The 27,115-nt window shown below is 43.7% G+C and overlaps 1 protein-coding gene across 5 annotated transcripts in view; it reads left to right on the forward strand.

Annotated features, from left to right (window-relative positions):
- The window catches only part of CDH18 (cadherin 18), a 625,894-nt gene that overhangs the window by 317,320 nt on the left and 281,459 nt on the right, over nt 1-27,115 (forward strand). Inside the window, exon 1 of one of the 5 annotated variants that reach the window (XM_053397116.1) lies at nt 18,153-18,715. The exons of 3 other annotated variants lie outside the window; for them this stretch is intronic. The gene's annotated coding sequence lies outside the window, so the exon portion shown is untranslated. Of the gene's footprint in view, nt 1-18,152; nt 18,716-27,115 lie in introns of those variants that run through there. One more of the 5 variants, XM_053397115.1, reaches the window with a different exon arrangement.

Raw genomic sequence — 27,115 nt, forward strand, 5'->3', positions numbered from 1 at the left:
GAAGGCAGAGTTGGCACCATTCCATACTCCCTCCTGTGGCATTAGCATTGGCTTAGCACATTAAGAAGATAAACCTTTCCGCATCATATTATAATTTCACTTGAGGTATATTTAATTTCAGTGTGTCTGTCTGTCATTAAAGATGTAGGAACAGGGCCGAAGAAGAAGAAGAAGAAGAAGAAGAAGAAGAAGAAGAAGAAGAGGCAATTCTACCAGTGAGAGAGGTCTTAGATGTTCATGTTGGAAGCTCAACAGACAGTGCTGGGTGCCTACTGTGAAGATGCTTCATCCTTGTTTAGGCACATAAATGAAACTTCAACGAGTCCATATTGTCTCCTAATAGTCTCATTATGTCTTTTGTGCAGATTATGCTTCTGAAAAGCATCCCTTTGTTGAGATGCATCAATAAGCACTTAAGACCACTTCCTGCCTTCTGTTTTCAGGTCATAGAATGGCTTCTGCAAATCAATTTCACATTTTAAAATGTTTACACAGGAAGTCACATCTATTTCTAATAATACTTTGGCTCCAATGCCATACCTGAATAATCCCAGGCGATTCCAAACCCAGCACATCGCAATATATGTTCATTGTAGGCCACCATGCTGAGAATACCCCACCAGCCATGAATTGTAGTTCTAGTTCAAGGTCTAGATAAACCTCCCAGTTTTGCCATTTTTGCAATCCTAACCAAATCCTTCATTGGCCACTATACAAGCCTAGCGAGTTTCTAAGGTGGCCATGTGTCCTACTTTACAGAGAATAGCCCTTGTTTTAAAGGGCTGTTGGAGTACAGTCCTCTGTTTGAAGTTGTCCTCTATGCAAGTATGGAACCATGAAAAGGAGGAGCAAGAGCCTCAAAGTTGCCCATCAACAGTTAGCAGACTTTAACAGGTATTCAAGTCACTTGATGACTTATCGACTATAGTGAAACGTATTGGATTTCTATTCAACTGATAGTAATTATTTAAAAGCTTTCAATTATGCATATAAATAATCATATGCAACTTTTATGCAAATTGATGTCCTCTTTTGTGGCACTGCATAACTGGCAACCCTTGTCACAAGTTGTGCAGGCCTCATGCACATAAATACATGATTAACAGAGCCAGTATTTTCTTGTTGTTGGGCCGTAAGTCATTGAGTTGGAAAGCTGGCGAAACAAAAAGCAAGAGCCCAGCAGCTGTCATGTAAAGGAGGAGCTAGGTATTTAGTAAGTAGTAAAACTAAACCTTGCTCCAGTTCATCATTTTCTTCTTTTAATTATGCCTGTATTATTCCTCTTCCCTTTCCCCTCAAGTGGACCGTGTGCTTTATAGATCAATAAAGCTGTGGTTTATGAGAGGGATGTGATTGTGTTCTCTGAGGGGACAAATTTAGTGCCCTTTCCCCTCCCATTAAAACCAGTGATTTAGAAAGGGGCAGGACTGGGAAGATAGCAATAGTCTACAGATAGAACAAATGATAGCAAAGCAGTGGAATGAAAGAATTTGAAGTTGATTGATTGCATTTAGCCCAGAGGTCACAATCAAGAAAAAGAGTCATAGAGATAAGGGGCTGTAAAACTTTTCAGAAGAACAAAAGCTCCTGCTAACAAGTCAGCAAAGGCTGCAAAATCTCCAGGCAACTTGCTTCCATTCCCTTAGTTGTTGCTGTCCCTCCAAAGGGAACAGACTGAATGGAAGAGTGCGTTGGGGGGCTACAAACACACCTGATTGTGTGGCGATGCCCCGAGGTCCAAAGTTTTCCTTAGATAATAAACACATGGACACAAATATTTTGAGTTAATGGGATAAATAAGGCCACAACTTTATTGGTTACAGATGTGAGCAGTTTGGCTTAGACATTGGGTGAAACAGACTCCTGCACGCTTGCAGGAAGTCTCTTAAGGGTAGACCTATGATATACAATGGTACCTCGGGTTACATACGCTTCAGGTTACAGATGCTTCAGGTTACAGACTCCGCTAACCCAGAAATAGTGCTTCAGGTTAAGAACTTTGCTTCAGGATAAGAACAGAAATCGTGCTCCGACAGCGCGGCAGCAGCAGGAGGCCCCATTAGCTAAAGTGGTGCTTCAGGTTAAGAACAGTTTCAGGTTAAGAACAGACCTCTGGAACGAATTAAGTACTTAACCCAAGGTACCACTGTACATCAATTAAGAGCATCCCCAGGGTCCCCAATGGGATTATGGCACGAGATTGCAAACTGTTGGTGTGGGGAGGTAGCTCTCTGCTCCTTTCTTGGGGTCTGTTTTGGGTGGTGGGCTGTCACCAGTGAGCTCATCCTGAAAAGAGTGACACTAAAGTGTAACCACTTGGTATGAGTCACAAAAAGGTTGGTGTGAAGCTAGCAGGAAGAATAATTAAGAAAATAAAGGTGTTAGAATTCCTGCTCCGTGATTGCAGTCATGGGATTGTTGTCTTTCACATGATGGTGCATGTTTTGACTCCACAGAGTGGGAAGTGACTGAGATAGGGTGTTTGTGTTACTCTGTTCCGTGAAGTGGGACTATTGTCCTTTGTTCTTTTTCTCTTTGCTGTCTGATGCTAGAGAGAGAGGGAGCCATGTTGCAGTGCTCCGTGTGTGTTAATATGTAAATAAAGTAGATTAGCCAAAATGCAGAGTTGCTGAGGTCTGTTACGCAAGCTGCGAAGACTCTGTGGATCCCTAAGTGTGCTGATGTCTGTTGGTGTCAGTCGCTGTGATGTTTGGGCTAAAGAAAGCTTTTGAATCTCCCGAACGATCAACCAGGAGGGAGAGAACATGCCAGTCGGGTATGTGTCACTGCCAGGGTCCTACTCGAGTGTAGGATGAGCAACACCAAAAAACCAAACCAAGGAAGCAAAGAGGCAAAGCCTCAAAACAGTCTTGAACTACAAATTATTGTCAGATAATAGCAATCCTTGTGATACAATAAAATCCCCAATGTGTTTTGGTTGATGACTGCCCTCCCTGGGAGCACAAGATGACCAGAGGTTTAACTGACTTCTTGCTCAGATCATATTCCAGCACTCTTAAAGGAACTTGGTTGTGTATTAGCTCCGGGGCCCAATTCAAACTGTTGGTGCTCACCTTCTAAATGGCTTGCTACCCAAGTTTTTGAAGACTCTTCTCCTCCCACAGCAGCTTGCCCAAGAACTAATGTTTACAGCTGTTGTTCTCCAAAAACTACCTCTGTCAGAGATGAGGTTAGTTACAATCAGGGAGAAGGCTTTTCCCCCCTTTCCCCATTCTGTTTTTCTTTTTGGTAATGGCAGCCCAACTATGGAATGCCCTCTGATGACAGGTATGCCTGATGCCAATTTGGCTCTGTTTAAGGCACTAAGGACAAAAAAATATTAATGCAGGCATTTAAAACATTTTTAAAATATCTAAGTACAGTGGTACCTCGGGTTAAGAACTTAATTCATTCTGGAGGTCCGTTCTTAACCTGAAACTGTTCTTAACCTGAAGCACCACTTTAGCAAATGGGGCCTCCTGCTGTCGCCACGCCGCCGGAGCATGATTTCTGTTCTCATCCTGAAGCAAAGTTCTTAACCCGAGGTACTATTTCTGGGTTAGCAGAGTCTGTAACCTGAAGCATATGTAACCTGAAGCGTATGTAACCCAAGGTACCACTGTATTTGAAAGTCTCTGGTTTTAGATTGCATTTTTTAATCTGTTGTGGACTTTTTTAAACAACAGCAACGTGGTTATTTGTTTACAGGGGGTGGTGTGGCCACATCAGATAGTGCTGCATCAATGGCCATGAGTCCATTTGGGGGGTGGGGGAGGCATGGTATGAATAAATATATAAGAATAAAAAGAATTCCCTCTCTCCAAAAGCAATAACCGGTTACCGTTTCTGAGAAAAGTTGAGCAAATTGTAAATAATTGCATGCTGAGTCAGCAGAAGTCTTGCAAAAGGGAAAAAAACAAGGCTTTAAGGTAGTATTTTAAACGCTGTCCTTTTTGCTGGTTTAACTCACACAGGGTTGCCAGGTCATGTGACCAAGCTGAATGGGCATAAGAAGCAGAGACAGCCCCTTCCACCCTCAGGTGCTGCCCAAACTCCTGTTCATTTTTGTAAAGAAAAGATAATGTCATGAACTGGTAGGACGCTGGGGAGGAGGAAGAGTATCCCAGTGAGGGATATTAACCAGGACTGGGACACACTGGGGCATCTTTAGTTTTTCTCAACGCATGGGCATTAAATGGGGATTGTGCTAAAATGAATGTGAAGAAGGGGTGGCTGAAGATATTTTGCTGTCTGTCAGGGCTTTTTCAAAGCCAGAATTCACTGGAACTCAGTTCCGGCACCTCTCAGGTGGACGCCGTTGGCATTATAAGAGAACAAAGAAGGCGTTCAGTTCCAACACCTCTTTTTCTAGAAAAAATAGCAATGGATGTACCATTACACATAAGGAAGTTGACCAGACTAACAACTAGACCTTATTTCAACAATGAGAACAGGGCAGTGTCTTCTTGAGGGCAGCAAGCTAGACGAGTGTGGTGCTGGTGGTCCAGGGAAGGTAGCTTGGCCTGCATATATTTGCCATCTAACAACTCTCAATGGCTTCCCAGCCTCCAGCACCTGCTGCCTAAGTCAGCTGACCCATTGTGCTTAACAGTAAAATCCCCTCTGAAGTGGACAGCTTAATGAAAATGAATGGACTATGCCTTTATTTCTATGAATTTTGTGGCCTGTTGGTTTGTGTGTGGGGCAGGGCTTTGTAATAGCAGAGCCCTTCCTATTTTTCAGTAAGCTTTTCCTTCTGCAAATGGAGGTGTGCATTCCAGAACTGGTTGTATGCCATTCAACAAAGTGAGGTGATTCAATTCAGTCAGCAGGTTTTCAGGACCAATAAAGGTCAGTAAATTGTTGCTTATTTCGTGTGTGTGTGTGTGTGTAAAGGGACCCCTGACCATTAGGTCCAGTCGTGGCCGACTCTGGGGTTGCGGCGCTCATCTCGCTTTATTGGCCGAGGGAGCCAGACTAAAGCTTCCGGGTCATGTGGCCAGCATGGCTAAGCAGTGCATGGAAATGCCGTTTACCTTCCCACCGGAGTGGTACCTATATATCTACTTGCACTTTGACATGCTTTTGAACTGCTAGGTTGGCAGGAGCTGGGACCGAGCAACAGAAGCTCACCCCGTCGCGGGGATTCAAACCGCTGACCTTCTGATCAGCAAGTCCTAGGCTCTGTGGTTTAACCCACAGCGCCACCCGCGTCCCCAGAGATATATATATATATATATATATATATATATATATATATATATGTGGCACTGATGTCTTTCCGCAGACCAACTATTGTGTGGGGGATGGACGTGGGTGGCACTGTGGTCTAAACCACTGAGCCTTTTGGGCTTGCCGATCAGAAGGTTGGTGGTTCGAATCCCCATGACGGGGTTTGCTTCTGTAGCTCTGTCCCAGCTCCTGCCAACCTTGCAGTTTGAAAACATGCCAGGGCAAGTAGATAAATAGGTATGGCTGCAGCAGGAAGGTAAATGACATTTCCGTGTACTCTGTTTTCTGTCATAGTGTTCTGTTGCACAAGAAGCAGTTTAGTCATGCTCACCACATGACCCAGAAAGCTGTCTGTGGACAAACACCGGCTCCCTTGGCCTGAAAATGAGATGAGTGCTGCAACCCCATAGTCGCCTTTAACTGGACTTAGGGGTGCTTTACCTTTTACCTTTTTTATATTTACAAATCCTGGGGGGAGGGGACACAAATTCACCCGACAGGAAGAAATGAAGCACGTAGCCAGGAACAAGGCACCCCAGAGTTTCTGACAAACCGATTAAAAAAAGCAACACTGTAGTTTATGACTGGGTGGATGGCATTTGGATCTATCATCCAACTAACAAACATGAAAAATAGCATCATAATGGACAGTAATTGTTTTCAGAGGTGATGGTCTCATTGGTTTGGCATGTTAAAGTAAGTGGATAATGAATCAACATGGTTTCACTGTTATTTGTAAAGAAAGAAAATTATCTCCAGAGGTAATTGAAAGTTTGGAATGTTCCCATGGAGCAGAAAATAGGATATCACTGGTTTTACACAATATAAAACAGTGGAAATCCTAGTGCCGGTTTCATGCTTTTTCTCTGCATGAATGGAGATTCTCAGCGACGACTATTTTAAGTTCATTTGACTGGAGCAGTATGCACTGTACATGTATATACATAACATCTGAGGTGTGAACTTTAAATGACTTATGAAATACAGTAGAATGGGTTGGATCTAAAGAGGTATGAGCAGAAGGATGAAAAGGAGGAGCAAAAAACTGCTCCAGCTAAGGAAAAGACACTTAGGCAAACAAGAGGGAAGAGGGTGTTGAAAGGAAGCAGCTGATCCTGTCCTAGCATCTATCTACTGCCAAAGGAGGGGGGGGAGGCGTTTCCCTGTAGCCTGACCCCTCTCTCATAACTCATGGGCATCCAATGAAACTGTGTTTTGGAAGATTCAGGACAGATAAAAGAAAGTATTTCTTCATGCAGCAACACAGTTGAAGTATAGAACTTGCTTCACAGGAGGCAGTGGTTACCACATACTAGATGGCTTTAAAAGAGGATTAGACAAATTCATGGAGAAGGGCCATCAACATCATGGCTATGTTCTTCCTGCATGATTGGAGGTGGATCTTACAGGCATTCAGTTGGCTACTGTGAGAACAGGAAGCTGGACTAGATGGACTACTGGCCTGATCCAGCAGCTCTTCTTATGTTTTTACCAAAAAAGTTTAAAACTGGTTAATTAATGGACTAAATTATTTTGATTAGTTAATAGTCCTTGTTCCGACACCTTGTTCACCAATGAAATATTTGATTACAGGTTTAGGTATTAGACAATTGATCTATTCTAGCTATCAACTACAAGAAAATCAATAGCCTGCTCAGTACCCAAAGAGTGAGACTACTAGTCTCCAATTAAAACAAAAATATCCCAGAGGAAAAAATAAATGGTTCAACAAACCCTTCAACCTTTAAGTATTAAATAATAAATTAGTGGGGGGTTTTAACCAGCAGTATGTAATACTCCAAAATCAATTATACTTTTCAAATGGCTTAAGATTCCATGTTACTTGTAAATTGGTAAAAGGTAGAATTTCCCCCGTTTTGTCCTTTATTTTTAAAGATGGTTCTTGAAGTTTTTCAATTTCTGAAGTTTGAGTAACATCATTCCAAAATTATATATGTCAATGTGGAGATAGTTATTCTGAAACTCCTGTTCATGTACTGATATTTTGCTCTTTGTACAAAGAGTTGTGTAAATAGATAATCACCTCATTATTATTACCTCATTCAAAGCTTTCAGTTGATTGTTATGTGACTTTTCTCCTTGTGGATCAATAAGTCAGTGACGGCAAAGGCGTCACAATTTCTAATGACTGCCATTAATTAAAATAAGGGCCATGATGATGCTCTTTGAATTTTAATTATACATGCATATATATATATTATTTAGTTTAGCAGTTATATCTGCTTAGTTGTGTTATGTATTTGTACTTTCTTCAGAAATCACAATGGATGGTGGTTGGTGCAAATATTATCTTATCTATTGAAAGTAAGTGCCTACTAAATAAGAAATAAATGTATGCTGGATTACTTAGATGAAAGAACGTATATAATTGCTTGTATGTGCAGTGATCAATCTTTTCTGGTGATGCCTTCAACAAGATGGGTTCAAGCTATTGCTTTCTTTTCATTAGAGACAGTGGAACACAATTACAAAGATAGGGATTGTTTGTAGACAATATTAGGGTGAATGTTAAAAGTTGGTAGTAAGTGGTCTATTGTACATACTCAATCAATACCTTTTCACTAGGGACTATCTCATTATTTTTCTTGTACCTTTCACTGCAAATTTAGACTTTCATCCTTTTAACCGAATCCAAGTATCTCTCACCCATTCCTTGAGCCATGGTCTAGTGAAGTGTGGGGTTGATTACAGAGCAAAAAAAATGTGGTCCCATTGGAGCTCTGAGCTACCCAACCATTGAAAATCTAGGGTTTAAATACTAGTTTTTAGTGGGGGAATAACTACTAAGTATCATTTGGGATGGGACCTTACTGACTAAACCAACCATACAACATCTTATCTCCTTCATAGCATTGTTTATTTCTTCTGGTTCACCATTCCATTTACCTGGATAAGTTTGAAGTTGAGGGGACATGTCCTTAATTTTAGAAAGACCATATAGTTATACATTTTCTGAATAGTAAATGTGGTTTTGGAAACATTTTTCATGGTCTTTGTGAAGACTAGTTCCTTCTTACAGGAAGGCTGTACATTTTGTTGGTATGTTGATTTTTACAATTAAGTATTAGGAGCTGAAGATGTTTGCTTGCACCAGTCAGATCATGTCTAAGATATGAGCTGATACCAGTATCAGTTTATTGTGGGGTCTAGTTTGTATTAAAGCAATGCTAGCTGCACTGATGCCATGATTTATAGTAATAAACCATTTAAGAAGAACCAGACTAGATCCTATTGTTACACTAATAAGTTTCAAAGTATTAAATGCTGGCTCAGCAAACTACCATCATTACAAAGCTAGAATAGAGAAGTTGGAGTTATTAACTTTTCCAATTGCCTGTATTTTGATATTTTTATCTCTATTTATCAATAAAAATAGCATTTTAATCTAAAATGATATACACTGCTATAGTTCTGCATGTCCTCTAATAACCCCATATGCCTAGACACTTGAGTGTGTGAAGAGAAGTACCGTGAAGATGGAAAATGGAAAGATCAGACGGGTTGGGATGTTTGTGTTAGTATCATAGCCCTCTGCATCTGATATATGCCCTCCTAAGCAATTTACCCAAGGCAGTCTTTACATGAGGGTACCTGACCTTGATAAATTGCTGTCCCTATTGTGTCCCAGTTTTTCCTTTGGAACAGATTTGGTATATACATTCTTATTCTTTTCTCTTTTCAAAATGTTTTTAGTGTGAATCGCTAGGGTGCCATCTGTCAGATTTCTTCCTTCCCTCCCAGTCCCTTGAATTTAAATATCTAATATGGAGAGGAGAGGCACGTTGCCGCTGGTACAAATTGACACAACTGCATGCTCATAAATGCTAAAGCACAGAATACCACGTGACTTGCCCTATCGTAAGCTGCAGCTGGCGAAGTCCCTTTTGAACTGTTGATAAAAAAATATTGTAGAACAATCGCTTCTCCCACTCTGACTCCACCATAACTTTTACAAGCAAAGAAGATTGTTGTGCTTTGGGGTAAACAGGGCAGGGCACACTATTGCAAAGAAAAGGAAGGAAGGGTACAGCAGTGGTCAAAAGGTATAGTAGTGGTCCAATAGGGGTGTTGCAGTTACACAAGAATGTTTCTCTTTTCAACTGGGAAATGTTGGAGGGTGTGTGAGAGAAACTATATTTTCTCTTTCCCCATGATCTCTCCATGCTGCCTGACACTCTCTCTCTCTCTCTCTCTCTCTCTCTCTCTCTCTCTCTCTCTCTCTCTCTGTGTGTGTGTGTGTGTGTGGCATGGAAGAAAGGTAGGCTTATTAGGGAATTATCCCGACAGTGGGGCCCTGGGGAGAGGAAAGTGTGCAAGGAGCCCCGACACAGAGACAGTGGGATGTTGGGAAGGTGCAGTGGATAGGCTTGCTCAAAAGCAAGCTGCCTATGAAGGAGTGCAGAAACACTACACACTGAAGCCTTGATTCATATGTGCTACTACTGTGAGCCAGAGAATGCACAAATAGCAAATGGAAACAGTATGCCTCACTCACATCTGAGAGCTGAGCTTTCTCAGCTCCCGAACTCCTGACTCCCTTGTGTGATTGAATGTGCCATCCCCACCCCCTCCATTCCTTTCCTTGCACAGATATTTTAAAATGTATATCCTAGAAAAGCTTTGCCAGCATCAGAATGCATTGCCTCACTGTGACTAAATCTGCATGGGGTTCAGCTTTGGCTGGCACACTTTCTTGAACACAGGAGGTTCTCTTGCAACTTCTCTTAACCTGACTGATACGCTGCCGCAGTGCCAGGCTTTCTGTCAATCTCGCCCCTTTCCTCCCTGCGGTGATTCTCCAGCAATGGCATCAAACTTTGTTTGGATCCAGCTGGGCTTATGCTGTTGTCTTTCTGGCTAGGAAAAGGGTGCCGGGCTGCCAAGAGCATATGTGCTACTGTTGCCACTTATATGTTAATTATACTTCTGAAGCGGTGCCAAGGATAGCCGCGTAAGCTGAGTCTGGCACTTGTTTACTCTTGACTCAGAACCTGGATCAGCCAAATGATATTTCTCCTGCAGCTCTGCATGAAGAGGTGTGAATTCTGCACTTAGCTGCATGTAGGTCTCGCTTCACTCAGGGTAGCAATAACAAATAAATGTATCAAAATAAAATGGGGGCAACTTAGAGACATGCCCCCAGAGAGCTGTGATCGCAGTTGCTCTGAAATTAGCAGGCATCCATTGTATTCTGTGGGATTGTGCCATTCTCAAATTTGGGACATCGCTTTAAGACAGGGCGGGGGATTCATAGGCCTCAACCTCATTTCCGTAAAGCCCCCTGCCACTCCCCTTGTGGCTTACACTGATCTGTTCTTGACCTGCTTTTGGATCACTGATGGTCAGCTGGCAGCCAAAGAATTCCCTTCAAGAACAGAGTTGTACAAGTGAGTCTCCCTCTTGGTCTGTGCTGCATAGGCAACACAAAGGCTGTCATTGGTAGGGTTTCCTCTAACACAAGCATGGGGGGAAACCCCAAAATATGTGTCATGTCCACTAGGTGATTTGGTTCCACTGAATCTGTTTCCCACCACCACCATCTTCCGTTGAATTCCTGTGTAGTTTCCTCATCCTCATGATGGAAATCATGTTCCTGCAGCTCCAACTCATGAATGAGGCAAGTTTGTAGCCCTCCTCTTTGACCCTGGAACTGCTTTTACCTATAAGCCGCTTTGAGTCCCGTCAAGGAAAAAGGCAGCCATAAATCAAGAAATAATAGCAGCAGCAGCAACAACAACAACATGGAATGCCTCTCCAGATTCCCATGAGTACTCCATTGCACTATATAAAAACATCAGCTTCCTAGCTACTTGATGCAAAAGCAGTCCTGTATCTGGAAGTTTTTTTATGTTTGATGTTTTACTGTGTTTTATGTATGCTGCGGGCTGTGGAAAAAGAGTGGCTGGGAAACCCAACCAGATGGGTGGGGTATTATTATTATTATTATTATTATTATTATTATTATTATTATTGACTATAAAGAAGGCTGATCGCCGTAGAATTGATGCTTTTGAATTATGGTGCTGGAGGAGACTCTTGAGAGTTCCATGGACTGCAAGAAAATCAAACCTATCCATTTTGAAGGAAATCAGCCCTGAGTGCTCACTGGAAGGACAGATCCTGAAGCTGAGGCTCCAATACTTTGGCCACCTCATGAGAAGAGAAGACTTCCTGGAAAATACCCTGATGTTGGGAAAGATGGAGGGCACAAGGAGAAGGGGACGGCAGAGGACAAGATGGTTGGACAGTGTTCTCGAAGCTACCAGCATGAGTTTGACCAAACTGCGGGAGGGAGTGGAAGACAGAAGTGCCTGGCGTGCTCTGGTCCATGGGGTCACGAAGAGTCGGATACGACTAAACAACTAAACATCATCATCATCATTATTATTATTATTATTATTATTATTATTATTACTTAAGGAAGTGGTCATTTCAATCTGTCAGCATACTATGGACAAGGACTAGATCACCAAAGGTATTTAATGGCCAAACTGGATACCAGAGGGACTCATCAGTAACTGATGTGCTATGCTGCATTTGCACCATGCTGAGATTCAGCTGTCGGGAGGTCAGGTGAGTGCCAGTGCCCCACCACACTACCGACTGCTGAGACTCAGTCATTTTCATTTTGTCAGAGACAGGGTGTTGCCAGAATTACACCAGGAGCAGGAAGCATTAAATCTCAATTTCCCACAGGCTGCAGTCCAGAAAAAAATAGGAGGGGGCATGTGTTGGGGAATTTGGGTGAAGAAGAGGAAGAAGAAGAGGAGGAGGAGAGGGAGGAGGAGGAAGAAGAGGAGGAGGAGGAAGAAGAAGAAGAAGAAGAAGAAGAAGAGGAAGAAGAATTTTCAATTTATATACCATCCTTTATCAAAAGATTCCAGGGTGGTGTGCAACATTAAAAAAAATTACAGAACTTCAATGATAAAATCATAAACAACATAGTAGAAAGCATAATGACAGACAGCCTAGCAATAAAATAATCCTCATAACAGTCCTCTCCCCGACACTTTTGCAGGCCATTATTTCATAGCCATAGGCCCTGAAAGACATGTATTGATGGTGCCAGGCGAGCCTCTCTGGGGAGAGCATTCCACAATCGGGGAGCCACCACATTGCATCAGATTTGATGCATTTAGCATCGTATCTACTTCGAGCCTAAGGGAGAAACACTGTGATCACGTGAGCAAATGGAATGCCAGTTTTGCTTTCACTTCCACTACTTTTCTGAAATGGAAACTGCCCCCCCCCAATGTATATGCTAACCTGCATATACAGATTAGAGCAGGCATGGCCAAACTTGGCCCTCCAGCTGACCACTGGTCCTGTTAGCTAGGGATGATGGGAGTTGTAGTCCCAAAACAGCTGGAGGGCCAAGTTTGGCCATGCTTGGATTAGAAGCTGACTACATCTTACGCTTAAAAGTAGCCCAGTTTGGAGGCTGAAGGTTCTGTTTGGACTATTGACAATCACGAAAAACTTGTGAAGCTTTTGCCTTAGTGCCAAGCTGAGAGAGAAAGAGATACTGCTGGGCAATTAGCTTTCTCGTCTAATTTCCCTTGCTTCTCAACTGCTTGGGGAAATTAGCTGAGTGAGATAACAAAAGATATATTTTGCTGTATTTATTTCTTCTAAATGGTATGCTGCCTTGCTGTCATAGATGGCATTCGAAATCTTAGAGATAATAGGAGATGGCAATAAAATCAGAGAACATGTCCTGCTATGAAAACAGAAAGAGTAAAATTGCAGGTAGTCAGTAGGAGCAGGCTAGGTCCCATAATCACCACCCCCTTCAAAAACACCTGAGTCAATAGGACAGATTCTGCATGGTGTCTAAAAGATAATAAGAAAAGACAGTAGGTGGTTCTCCCTTGGGAGGGCTTTAAAATGCTTGTCTGGATGGCAGAATATCATCCTCTGACATCAATATCATATATCATTTAAACACTGCATGCCACATGCCATAGCTCAATGGCAGAGCAAATGCTTTCCATGCAGAAGGTCCCAGATGCAGCATTCCTTGACATCTTCCAGTAGGTAGGGCTGGAAAAACTCTTGTCTGAAACCCTTGAGAACCAGTGCCAGTCATTGTACACTGGCTGGTCTAGCTAGTTAGCGCTGAACTCAATGAGCCGACTATGTCCCTGCCTGCGAACAGTCCACAAATGCAGAACAGAAATGGACATTTTTACACTCTAAGAACCACACTTGCGTTTTCAGCAATTTTTTGCTCTCCTTTGCTGAGGCAAATGGTCTGACAACACTCCCTTGCACATCCAGGAAACTCTTGAATCGTGTGGTGGCCCGTAAAGTATGGCCAAGTGATCAAGCATGCTGGCATCAGGTTCAGCGATGTGGCTCTTTTTCGTAACGATGGCGTTCATCTTTCCAATTGTGGAAATGATGTATGGTTGGCCAATATTGTCAAGGGCATTAGGAATTGGTTGCAGCTGTGAGGGTATTTGACAGTGATCCTTTTTGGCTCGGGTGGTGGTTAGGCATTGGAAAATGTGTTGTGTGTTGGAGGGGAGGTTGTGGCCATCACCTACGCCTCCCCTTGAAGGGTATTCCATTAAAGGAATCTGATGGTCATGGTTCCTGTTTGATGCCCAGGTGATGGCTAGGGCCATGGCACAATCCTCTGGTGACTTTAGGGCAGCGGTTCTCAACCTGTGGGTCCCCAGATGTTGTTGGACTACAACTCCCATCATCCCTGAGCTCTGGCCTTGCTAGCTAGGGGTGATGGGAGTTGTAGTTCAACAACATCTGGGGATCCACAGGTTGAGAAAGGCTGCTCTAGGGGAAAGCTTCCAGTTGATTTGCATCAACAAGCTCCCCCTGCAGGTTGTTAACCCGTGTGTGACTCCCTGCAGAGCAGGCAGGAGCCAAGCATAGTCTGTTCGGATCCAGTGCCTAAGCCAATACCACTCACATTCTGTAACCAATAAACTTGTGGCCTTTTTAAGCCCATTAACCTAAAATACTTGTGTCCATGTGTCTTATTTCATCACAAAGCGAGGAGCAGGGCCTCGACTCACAAATACTCTTGTCTGAAACCCTTGAGAACCAGTGCCAGTCATTTTCCACTGGCTGGTCTAGTTAGCTAGTGCTAAACTCAATGAGCCAACTATGTCCCTGCCTGCGAACAGTCAACAAATGCAGAACAGAAATGTACGTTTTTACACTCCAAGAACCACACTTGCCTTTTCAGCATTTTTTTGCTCTCCTCTGATGAGGCAGATGGTCTGATAACACTCCCTTGCAATGGACTGGTTACACTTGGATGCCAAACTGCTGTAGAAGCAGGCGGGATGCACTTTGGGAAGGAGTGTTGTAGACGGGGCTGCACTCCCTCTAAAGAATTAGGAGCTCAGTTTTGGGGTTCTGATAGTGTCACTGGGAGATAGACAGCTGGGTTGCTCTGCCAACTAGCCTGTCTGGTGGTGTCATTGTTGAATCCCAAATGGATAAATGATAAGTCATCACTCATTCATGAGTTGTGGATGAGCAGGTTCACCTGGTGTGCAATACTAAGGAGTAGGTGGGTGAGCTGATTGGAATAGATCTGATTCAGTTTTATCCCTCCAGTACCAACAGAGGTTGAAGAGCCAGGGGATGTTGTGTTTTCCATAGGAATTCCATCTCACCAGTCACCACAGAGGGTTGTTCCAAGGTGATGGATCAGAGGGACAGCATGGGGATTTTGCTGGTGTACTGACCACTGCCCATCAGTCACCCCACCCAAACTGAGGGGGCATGGTCTTTGTGGTGTGGTTGGAGAAGGGGCTGTGTATCACCAGTAAGAGAGATGACATCCAGCTCTGTTTCTCCCAGTCATGTGGCTCAGGGAGGTTGTCCTGGTGCTGGACTAGACTAGAGGCAGTGGTCGGCTGGATGAGGAGCAGTAAACCGAAGATGATTTCTGACAATACAGAGGTGCTGCAGGCTGCTGCTTCTTGAGTTTAGGAACTAACTAGGTGGGTGAGGAGCAGGTGGGTACTCTGAGGGTACTCCTTGATGCAATATTTCATTGCTGGCCCAAGTAGAAAGGGGTGCTTATTTTCAGCTTCATCTGTTCCCTAGCTATGCTCTTTCCTGGTCAGATATAGCTTGATCACAATAATTCATGTTCTGGTAACTTCATGCCTTTATTACCACAACGTGGTCTACACAGGGTTACCATTAATGGAAATTCAGAAGCTTCAGTTTCTGCAAAATTCAACTGCCAGGGTAGTGGTTGGTTCAGCTGGCTGGAACTATGCAACACTGGTTCTGAAGAACTTGCATTGGTTGTCTATATGCTACTGAGTCACATTTTTTTTTGGGGGGGGGGTTATATTAAAAAGCCCTGCACAAACTTGGACCGGGTTATCTGAATTGTCATGCCTGGGCTTTAAGATCTGCTTGCCTCGGATGAACTGCCCAAATACAGTGGTACCTTGGGTTAAGAACTTAATTCGTTCTGGAGGTCTGTCCTTAACCTCAAACTGTTCTTAACCTGAAGCACCACTTTAGCTAATGGGGCCTCCTGCCTCCGCTGTGCCGCCGCTGCACCATTTCTGTTCTCATCCTGAAGCAAAGCTCTGAACCTGAGGTAATATTTCTCGGTTAGCATAGTCTGTAACCTGAAGTGTATGTAACCTGAGGCACCACTGTATTGGCAGCCTTTTCCCTCCATCCTTCAGAGCCAAGGCAGGTATAGTGTTGGGGTCAAATTTGGGCTGGGTGGGTTCAGGGACTGCTTTCACTACCACTTGTGTTTAGTGGTGAGCAGTGGCAGTAGCACACCTTCCCTTGTTGGCTGCCATCCCCTCCCCTCTCAAAAAAGAAGAGGGGGAAGCCCTTTTCTGTGCAACACTATGTCATGATGATGCAGGATGTGCTTCTGTAAAAGAAACCTTTTGCTTCCTTGTGCCCCTCCTCCCAATTAAAATTGTTGGAATGTCCCCTGCACTGCATAGGTAAAGGTAAAGGGACCCCTGACCATTAGGTCCAGTCGTGGCCGACTCTGGGGTTGCGGCGCTCATCTCGCTTTATTGGCTGAGGGAGCCGGCGTACAGCTTCCAGGTCATGTGGCCAGCATGACTAAGCCGCTTCTGGTGAGCCAGAGCAGTGCACGGAAATGCCGTTTACCTTCCCGCTGGAGTGGTACCTATTTATCTACTTGCACTTTGACATGCTTTCAAACTGCTAGGTTCGCAAGAGCAGGGACCGAACAACAGGAGCTCACCCCGTTGTGGGGATTCGAACTGCCAACCTTCTGATCAGCAAGTCCTAGGCTCTGTGGTTTAACCCACAGCGCCACCAGCTGCCCCCCCGCACTGCATAGAGGGTGATAAAAATGTGAGGGGGCATTTGGGATCAACCCTAAGCAGGGAGAGACAGGTGACAGCCCCCCCTATTTGTGGCACCCCATTATGGAGTGCTCTCTTCAAGGAGGACTTCCCTGGCACTGAGCTCCATGTCCTTGTTGCAGCTGGTAAAAATGAAAGATGATGATAAGTTGTAGTTTTTGTCGTTCTTCAGGTATTTTACTGCTCCATTTTCCCTGCAAAAACATTTTCTTCTGTTGTACACTGCTTTAGTTATTGCTGCTGGTTTCAGTAATTCTTGATATAATTGCTATGTTTTCATTATATAAACCACTTCAAAAGTATGTAGAATAGAAAAGGAGGCATATATTTTTTTGGGGGGAGGGGTAAACATGGAGGACCAACCCTGGTGATGGAGGCAAGGCCTAGTCTTTCTCCTGAAGTCTTCCAAGCCCCGGCTTGGTGGAGCTGCCCAGAAAACGAACAATCTAATACTTCTCCTCTCTTGTCCTCCCCCCCACCAAAAAAACCTTTGATCTTTTGTGGATCACTTTGGCAATGCAAGATTTAGGACTGTCCAGACCACCCAAGTGTTCCTATTTTCCAGGGGCAGTCCCAGATTTACATAAGCTGTCCTAGTTTCTGATTTGATCCCCAAATGTCCCACTTTTCTCTATGACGTCTCTATTTTCATCGGAGAAATGATGGAGGGGATGTCTCTATTTTCATCAGAGAAATGTTGGGGGGTATGGGGCCGGGTGGTTCTCCCCACACAGGGTGCCAAGCCAAGGGAATGCAAAATATTACAAATATTAATAATTAATAAATAAATAAATAATAAAACCCTATATTTATGCGGGTACATACTAAGAAGATCCATAATTGGCAACTGTACAGTGGTACCTCGGGTTAAGAACTTAATTCGTTCTGGAGGTCTGTTCTTAACCTGAGGTACCACTTTAGCTTATGGGACCTCCCGCTGCCGCCGTGCGATTTCTGTTCTCATCCTGATGCAAAGTCCTTAACCCGAGGTACTATTTCTGGGTTAGCGGAGTCTGTAACCTGAAGTGTCTGTAACCTGAATCCGAGGTACCACTGTACTACCAAAATGAATTATTGTGAAAAAAACAAATATTTAGGAGAGATAGATTTTGTCCTTGCTCGGGGCAACATATTACCAAAGTCCACTCCTGACTACGGAGCGAGCCAGTGCCAAATAATGAACATTTGTTGCCAGTTTTCAGGCCTTTAATGTCCACATTTTTTGGGGGGACCCCTCTCCCCCACCCCCTTATATTCTAGTTCTCCTTAAGCCTGGCTCCCTTTCTCTCTTCCCCTCCCTTTTGCTGAGCAAAACCTCCTTGGCTGTGGAAACTGTTTATTCATGCTGTCTCATTGGCGAAGGACTTCGCTTGCAAGAAGCTCAGGAAGGGGTGGCCGGCTGGGGAGCGATCCCTACGTTGCGTGCATCCTCCTGTAGAAGACGCCCGGTCCTAAGAAGCAGGGATGGGGACGGGGAGGGGGAGGAGAAGGAAAGCGGAGGATCAAGTAGACGGGCGGCGGCAGCCAATCAGCGGCGCTTTCCCGAGCTGCGGAAAGCAGAGCTGGCATATGAGCTGGAGCTTTGGAGATAACACATAGCTGGAATCCTGTGCGCCTCTTTTTTCTCCTCTCTCTCTCTCTTTCTCTTTCTCTCTGGACTGGGAGCAGCTGTGCCCTGAGGATATACCCCCCTCTTTTATTTTATTTCAATGCGTCTCTTCTTTCCATTAAACTTCCCTGTCACCAGTTAGGGCAAGTCAGCTAAGGTAAGGCTTGAAACGAACTGACCCCTTTAAAGAAATCAAATCAAATCTGTGCCGTATTCTTACGGGCAGGACGAATGGGAGTCTGCTGCTAATTCCGTCCTCCTAAGCCAGAGATAGCCTAGCTTTTAGGAAGAGGTGTATTAGACTTCTATTTCGCATCGCTGTCTCTGATGGTTGCCTTCAAGTTTTTTTTTTATTTTTCCTCTTTCTGCCGGCTGAGCCTTTCCCAGTTCATGCGATGCTCTTCTCTTTCTGCGTGCGTCTGCTTAGCCCAGATTATGTGCAGTGAAAGCTCTGTTTTAAAGGAGAGAGAGAAAAGAAGACACGGGGTGGTGTGTGCAGGTGTGTATGTATATATAATGTATGTATTCTCCTAGGGAATGGCAATCTCGCTGATGGTTCTGCTACTGCTGCTCCCCTACAGCGTGGGCAAATGCACGCATTTGGAGGGGATCACATTCTGGTCCGACACAGATCTGTGCGCGCTCCTCTGTAGCGTGAGCTGGTTTCCAGTTGCGAGGAAGGCTCTGCATGTCGACTTGAGAGGCGGATTGAAACGCAATCGCTTCTCCTCCAAAGCGAGCCTTCTTCCCCGTTGCCCAAGTGCTGATCTTGAAACATTACCTGCTGTTTCAGCCCTTGGAAAGAAAAGGGGGGGGGGTGCAGGGAAAGCAGATAGCTGAGAGGAGCAGAGCTGCTTTTCCTTAACGCTTTAAAAGGGTAAACTTTCTCTCTTTGACTTCGTGTAGCAGAGGGCACTGGGGTGCAGTGGGATGGAGGCACGGTTAAAAGCTTGCCCCCATTTTTCACTCAGTAAAGGAAGATATCAACAAGATGGGGGGCGGGTTTGGCTGCTTAGTGATCATGAGCATTCCTTGAGAGCTGCAGTTTTTGCACATGGAAACAGTTCGGAGACTCTGGGTGAAAACAGTCGAGGGAGGGGGAGGAGGAAATAATACCATCTTTTGCTAATTAACGCTTTGGAAATATGGTCCCATTGCATCTTCATTTGTGTGTGAGTGCTTGTTGTGGCCTGTCAAAGGGGCAAATGAGCTCCTACAGATAACAAGGCAAAATAAACAGCCGTTCAGCACTACAAGGCAGACATTTGAAAAATAAAATGCATTATTATTATCATCATTAAAGTATTTTGCAGATAATAATAATTTCACTTGAAGGCTTTGAATGAGGATTTGCAGCAGACAGTGTAGCAAAGAGCACACATGCATCCCCCTCCCCAGTTTTCTGAATATACATACACGGTATACACACATATATACATGTATATCATTAATGCCTACAGCTGTCAGGTAATTTAAAACAAAACTGTTCCAGCCTCCTTCCCCTCCATTTTTTTAAAAAAAGACTGAGTACAATGACAAGGATTAAGCTTTTATAGGCTGAAGGCAAACTATAGGTGCAACCCAGTCAAGTTAAGCGTAAGTGCCAATGATTTCAGTGGGCGAGAGTTAAGCATGTGCATAATGCTCCTGCTGAAAGCAGTTAAAGTAAATGGTGCTCAGCTTTGACTGACTGTGTCCTTTATGTGAAGAAATGTTCTCTTTGCAATCTTTCTTCTTTAATCAGTGTATGTAGCAGTAGCAGTAATAATGTCATGTCTTAAAGTCAATAAGTAATCTGAGTTGCTGTACAGAGGTGCGGAGCTGATTGAACAGGCACTGTACTCATTTTTAGGAGGCCTGAATACAAATTTAGTAAGATAACTATAAATCCTACCAGCCTCTTTGCATCTGGCACTATATTACAATAAACATTTTAGAGGGGTGTTTTAGGAGGGTCCAGGAAGTTAATCCTACCTTCATTTTGTGTAAGGCATGCTAAGCTTTTGGAGTCCCCCCCCCTTATAAATACAGGAGTGTGTGATGTAATATGCAGTAATAATTTTGTGGAGGCAAGTGTTTTCAAAATGTTGGTGATCCGAACAGGAATTCCTCAGTGATCAGCCTGGATAGCTCAGTCACTTAGAGTGTGGTGTTGATAATGCCAAGGTTGTAGGTTCAATACCCATATGGGACAGCTGCATATCCCTACATTGCAGGCGGTTGGACTACATGATCAAACTGTATGAATCAGTCTTTAGTTTCCTGTTTGTTTACTACTTAGGAGATTGTCGAGACTATGCCAGAGAAAAATTGACTTGTTATGTCAGTGGTGGCCACAGGGGGTGCTGTGCAGCTCATAGTTTCATTTTCTTTTCACCACCCGCCAAGGTTGTAATCCTATAGCCACTTACCTGTGATCAAGTCTCACGGAAGTCTATGGGATTACGGATGATTAGATATGAAAACGGATGTGATTTAAAGCTCTTTGTAAACTTTTCACAGGGCTTTGCTTATTTCTTCACAACAGCATTTTATTATTTATAGGATGGATTCAATATCACACTATTACTATAGTACCGCCAGCGCAAGTGTTTCTCTATGGGTCTCCGCTAGCGCACCCGGTTAGTTTAATCCACCCTACTGCTCAGAATGAAGGTACATAATATTCTCCAGGTATATAATGTGCACTGTTTGCTACTTTTACATGGGCGGTGATTTCATTAAAGTATTGTGACAAGCATTTTAGGATAGCTTGACTTGTATATAACAGGAAATCACGTCAATTATGATAATGTGTGGTGAATTTCTTATGTGTCGCGGGGGAAGGAGAGAGAGATGGTTCACTCAAAATGGGGGAAATGTTTTAAATTCCTAGATATTGTTAAATTTTCAGTAGCCTTCAGTAATGAATTGACATTTTTTATTATTTTAAAGAAATCAATGTTGTGGCAGCTTAGTGACTAGATACTGGCAATTTTCATAGACTTTGCTAAATGAAGTATCTTTTAATAGCTATTTGGATCTGGTTACCACCAGGCTTTTGCATAAAGAGCAGTCTGAATTTGCATTATTATTATTATTTGTCAAAATATTTCTGCCCTTCTTTTTTTACACCCCCCCCAAAAAAAACCCCTTTATGGAGGTTGACAATGTCATAATCACTCCTAAAAATACCAACCTGAGAGAATGTACATACACCAAGTTAATAAAGATACCAAAAAGCAGACTGGTACATTGAGTTATTTGACGTAACTCTGATGCCTGCTGAAACAGCCTGGTCTTTCGTTGTGCATGGAAATGCAAGCAGTGAAAAATCTAGGTAGATCTTGTACCCTCCAACATTCCTCAAAGGAAAATAAGGACATTTCTCACTCTCCCTGCAACTGACCCTCCTCGACCCTCCCCCATTCCCCTCCCCACTCCACAGAGCATTTCTATTATGGCTACACCAACAGGACACAGGGAACACTGAGAAACCCCTTGATCCCAATGTTATTTTATTCTTTGGTAAATTTACAAAAATAAAAACACATGCCAATACAGTGGTACCTCAGATTAAGAACTTAATTTGTTCTGGAGGTCCGTTCTTAACCTGAAACTGTTCTCAACCTGAGGTACCACTTTAGCTAATGGGGCCTCCCGCTGCCGCCGCACCGCTGCCGCGTGATTTCTGTTCTCATCCTGAACCCGAGGTACTATTTCTGGGTTAGCGGAGTCTGTAACCTGAAGCATCTGTAACCTGAAGCATCTGTAACCCAAGGTACCAGAGGGAAATGAAATTTAGAAAGGGGCAAGGTTAGACCTGGACACACAAAACAATATGGTTTTGTTTGTTTGCTTGTTTTCAAATCAAGACTCCTTGCTAGGGCAGCCCTGCCCTCTGCCTGCACCACTCCTCTTCCTCCTCACCTGCTCTCCAGCAGCCACTGCGAGCTGCCCAAGGGGGCAGACCAGCAGCGGTGACCATAGAGAGGCAAAAGGATGCTCTCTTGCAGCCACCAACATCACTCGAGACAAGCACCCACTCCTCCCCCCCCCCCACGATTGGCAGTGGCGGTACTGGCAGGGGAAATAGGGACATTCTGGGATCAAATCAGGAGCGGGGATGGCTTTTGTAATTCCGGGACTATCCTTAGAAAATAGTGACAATTGTAGGGAATGGGATCCCCCTTGGTGTTTGGATGCCATTCCCCCAAAGGCCCTGTCCTTTGTTTTCCAAGTGCATCTCAGATAATTGGAGGAGACATTGTGGGGCCTGTGATGTTGATTTAAATACATAAGGCAGGTAGATACAACACTTAAAAAGGTAAAGGGACCCCTGACCATTAGGTCCAGTCATGGCCGACTCTGGGGTTGCGGCGCTCATCTCGCTTTATTGGCCGAGGGAGCCGGCGTACAGCTTCCGAGTCATGTGGCCAGCATGACTAAGCCGCTTCTGGCGAACCAGAGCAGCGCACGGAAACGCCGTTTACCTTCCCGCCGGAGCGGTACTTATTTATCTACTTGCAGTTTGATGTGCTTTCGAACTGCTAGGTTGGCAGGAGCAGGGACCGAGCAACGGGAGCTCACCCCATTACGGGGATTCGAACTGCCGACCTTCTGATCGGCAAGTCCTAGGCTTTGTGGTTTAACCCACAGCGCCACCCGCGTCTGTGATATTTAAGTGGCAACTGTAGGATTATCCCTTCTTTCCTTTTGCTGAACTGATCTGACAGCCTACTGGGGAACAGGGAATGCCGGTACTCAGTACATGCACCCATGGAAGCTGAGCATTGTCAAAATTGTTGATGCAATAAAGCAAATTTATTCAAGATGAAGCAGAAATATCAAAGGAGTTTAGCTGAATGTCATCAAGCTTGATGTTAGAGTTTTTAACCAGATGGTTCTGGACTCTCCTCACTTCTGAGTTGGCTGAGGCTGCTGGGAGTTGGGGGCCCACTTGGAGGCCCACAGATTAGCCACCCTTGATTTAAAGTGTACAGTCTTCAAACAAAAACATCTTGGAGGTCCTGGGCCACAGAGAGGTTAGGCTGGTCTCAACCAGAGCCAGGGCTTTTTCGGCTGTGGCTCCGATCTGGTGGAACGCTCTGTCACAAGAGACTAGGGCCCTGTGGGACTTGACATCTTTCTGCAGGGCCTGCAAGACAGAGCTGTTCCACTTGGCCTTTGGCCAAGGCACAGCCTGACCCCTTCCTTTGGTAATTCTTCACAGAACTCTAGCCCAATGGTTGCCATTAATTTGATTTGAATTGATTTTATAATGAATTGATTTTATAATGATGTATTATTTTACTGTTGTTAGCCGCTCTGAGCCCGGCTTCAGCTGGGGAGGGTGGGGTATAAATAAAATTTTATTATTTCATTATTATTATTATTATTATTATTATTATTATTATTATTATTAACTATTCTAGCCTCATTACTTCCTGCCTACTATTGTGGTAATAACAGCAGCAGGAAAGCTTGCTTATGGTTAACAGGTTGTTGCAGGCAAAAGTCAATTTGCATGCCAGGATTCACATTCCCAGAGCCAAGAGGCATGGACACCTCTCCTGATCCTCTTCCTCCAAGCACATATGGCTGGTCCGAAACCAAATTGCCAACAACAAAGAAAGGAAGGATTTTGATTTCTCTCTGGATTGTCATTTGAATTGGAAATTGGAGTCTGGGTCCAAAAATGAGGTGTCAGGGTCTGCCTGTCACAAAGTCATGCCAAATTCATGTCAAGGAAGTGCAAGCCCAAGCCAATCAGAGACAAAAGGCAGGTATCCATTCCCAGAGGGACAGCCCTATTAGTCTGTTTTAGCAAAAACGGCATAGGGTCTTGTGGCACCTTATTATAGCATAGACATTTGTGAACTAGAGACAACTTCAAGAGATGGAGGAAGTAGTGTCTGCTTCTGTAGGAATGCAGATTCAAGATGAGAGTAAAGGATTAACTTCTCACCCTTTGCTCCTTTCATGTTGCTTGAAGAGTTGACTTTTGTGAGAGATCTTCATTATAGGATGCACTCCCAGGTCCAGTACAAATTTAAATATTTGTTTTGTTTTGTTTTGTTTGGAACATTTGGTGGCCTGTGAATTATAACAAAATGAGTACCCCCAAAAGGAACTGGAAGTGTAAGCATAAGAAAAAAAGAGGCAACACATCTATTTATCTGAAATTCCCTGAGGAAGGATCAGTAGGGCCCAAAATGTGTTGAACCAATAAACATATATTTTGTCTACCTCACTGTTTCCCTCCTCTAATCTCTGTTTCTATAAATTATTTAAATGATGTTGTTGATCATTTTTTACCCCACATTTTTTTTCAGAGATCTCAATGTGGCACTTGTGGTTCTCTCCCTCCCCATTTTATCCTTACAGCAACTCTGTGGGGTGGGCGATTTAGGCTGAAAGATGTGATTGTCCCAGTGAGCTCCAGTGTGAGTAAGGATTTGAACCCACACCTCCAAGATCCTAGTATGATAGTTCTAGTACTCTGGGAGCTGGACAATTAGTAGTATAAACAAAGCAGGAGAGGCACTTTATAGAACGCTGGAGTTCTTGCCCCAAATTTCATTTGGTAGACCAGCTGGCAAATTGGTTTCAGGGTGAACAGCCTGTAAGCAAGCTGCCTTGTAGAGAAGAAAATATATGATGTTAGGCAATGTGCTAATGCAATCATATTCATGTCTACTTGGAAGGAAGCCCCATTGAGCAAAATAAGACTTCTCAGCGAGTGTGTACAGGATTGCAGCATTAAATGGTTTCACTCTATTAATTTTTAAACATTTAAATAAAGAAACAGCTGAAAGTGAGAGTATACAAATAGTGGGGAGGGGAACATGCTTAAGATTTTGTATATAATACAGCATATTATCACCCTTCTTTTGCACACAGCCTTTAGGGTTGCCAGATCAACTGGAGACCCATAATAATAATAATAATAATAATAATAATAATAATAATAATAATTGTTTATACCCCGCCCATCTGGTTAGGTATCCCCAGCCATGCTGGGCAGCTTCCAACAGAATATTAAAAGCATAATAAAACATCAAACATTAAAAACTTCCTTAAATAGGGATGCCTTCAAATGTCTTCTAAAAGTCAGGTAGTTGTTTATCTCTTTGACATCTGATGGGAGGGTGTTCCACAGGGTAGGCGCCACTACCGAGAAGGCCCTCTGCCTGGTTCCCTGTAACTTGGCTTCTCGCAAAGAGGGAACCATCAGCAGAAAATTGTCAAGCTACTGTACCTTCCAGCTATTCTTTCCTCAGTCCTTCTGTTTGCCCTCCTCACTCATTTGCCCCCATTTTATTTTAACATTCTTATTATTAATATTAAAGATTATGGGTCGAACAAAGTCTTCCATTCCATGCCTAGAACAGACTTGTTGTAATCAATTGCATCACCATTGCACAATTAACTTCAGTCCAATTGATGTCTGTGGGCCCTCTTGCAGTACGAATAAGTCTAGGTCCAACAGTTGCAAGATGAAGTGCATTTCATCTGTGATAACTGAGTTCCGTGTTTACTAGGATGAGCTAAATACTTGGCTTCTTCTAAGCAGGTTGTGGAGCTGTTTGGTTGTGTTGTGTTGTGTTTTCCTGTTGTACTGAAATGTTTCCATGTGGAGGTGAACATGAAGAACTCTAGTATATCCCCAAACAAGTGTTTCCATGATTTCTTCAGTGATGAGAGAAATTTTGTTTGACTAGACTAAGGTATTTTTAACAGTGATATATAGCATTAGCAACCTGAAGTGCTGACTCTTGGCAAGTCTAAAAGCCTGGCTTTTATAGGGCGGTGAAATAATCTACAGGCATCTGAGCAGCAGCCCAGAAAAGACATGTATCATCCACCTTCAAGCAGTATCTACTTTTTTTAGATACTGTTACAGAGATTAACACTTCAGTCCTGTGTACTGTATATTTACTCAGAAGTAAAGTAGGCCCATTATGTTCAATTGGGGTTATTTTGTCTGTGGTATATTGCATGCTTACCCTTGAATCAACCCCACTGAACACAGCAAGAATTCCTTCTGAGTCAACATGTTCTGCAGATCTCTGAATCATTATTCTTGCTTTATGATTCAAATATTTTATTTCCTGGTGCATAGTTGGAATGGCAGTACTTTCATCAAACGTCTCCATGTCTTTTGTTTCACATGTCATTTTCATTCACAGAATTGCAGAATTGTTGGAAGGGATCCCGGGGGTCATCTAGTCCAACCCCCTGCAATGCAGGAATCTCAGCTAATATCAGAAACCACCATTTGATCCTCGGATGAAGGGTGGTGTAGAAATTTTAATAATAATAATGATGATGATGATGATGATGATGATGATGGTACAGTCATAGTGAAGTTATTTTCCAAACTAGGAAAGACTTGTTGAATTTCTGTCTACTATACCACAGGGACATGGGTGGCGCTGTGGGTTAAACCACAGAGCCTAGGGCTTGCTGATCAGAAGGTCGCGGTTCGAATCCCTGCGACGGGGTGAGCTCCCGTTGCTCGGTCCCTGCTCCTGCCAACCTAGCAGTTCGAAAGCACATCAAAGTGCAAGTAGATAAATAGGTACCGCTCCGGCGGGAAGGTAAACGGCTTTACCGTGCGCTGCTCTGGTTCGCCAGAAGCGGCTTAGTCATGCTGGCCACATGACCCAGAAGCTGTACGCCGGCTCCCTCGGCCAATAAAGCGAGATGAGCGCCGCAATCCCAGAGTCGGTCACAACTGGACCTAATGGTCAGGGGTCCCTTTACCTTTACCTTTTATACCACAGTTACAGGCACAAGAGCCCTGAACCCTAAACCAAAGCCTAGGTTGACCCATTAAACACAACAAGACTTGGTCTGGGTAGACATACTTACTCAGAGGTAAGACCCACTGAGTTTTGTAGGACTTACTCCCAGG

This window comes from Podarcis raffonei, chromosome 7 (genome assembly GCF_027172205.1).
Source record: "Podarcis raffonei isolate rPodRaf1 chromosome 7, rPodRaf1.pri, whole genome shotgun sequence".
Classification (NCBI taxonomy): Eukaryota; Metazoa; Chordata; class Lepidosauria; order Squamata; family Lacertidae; genus Podarcis; species Podarcis raffonei.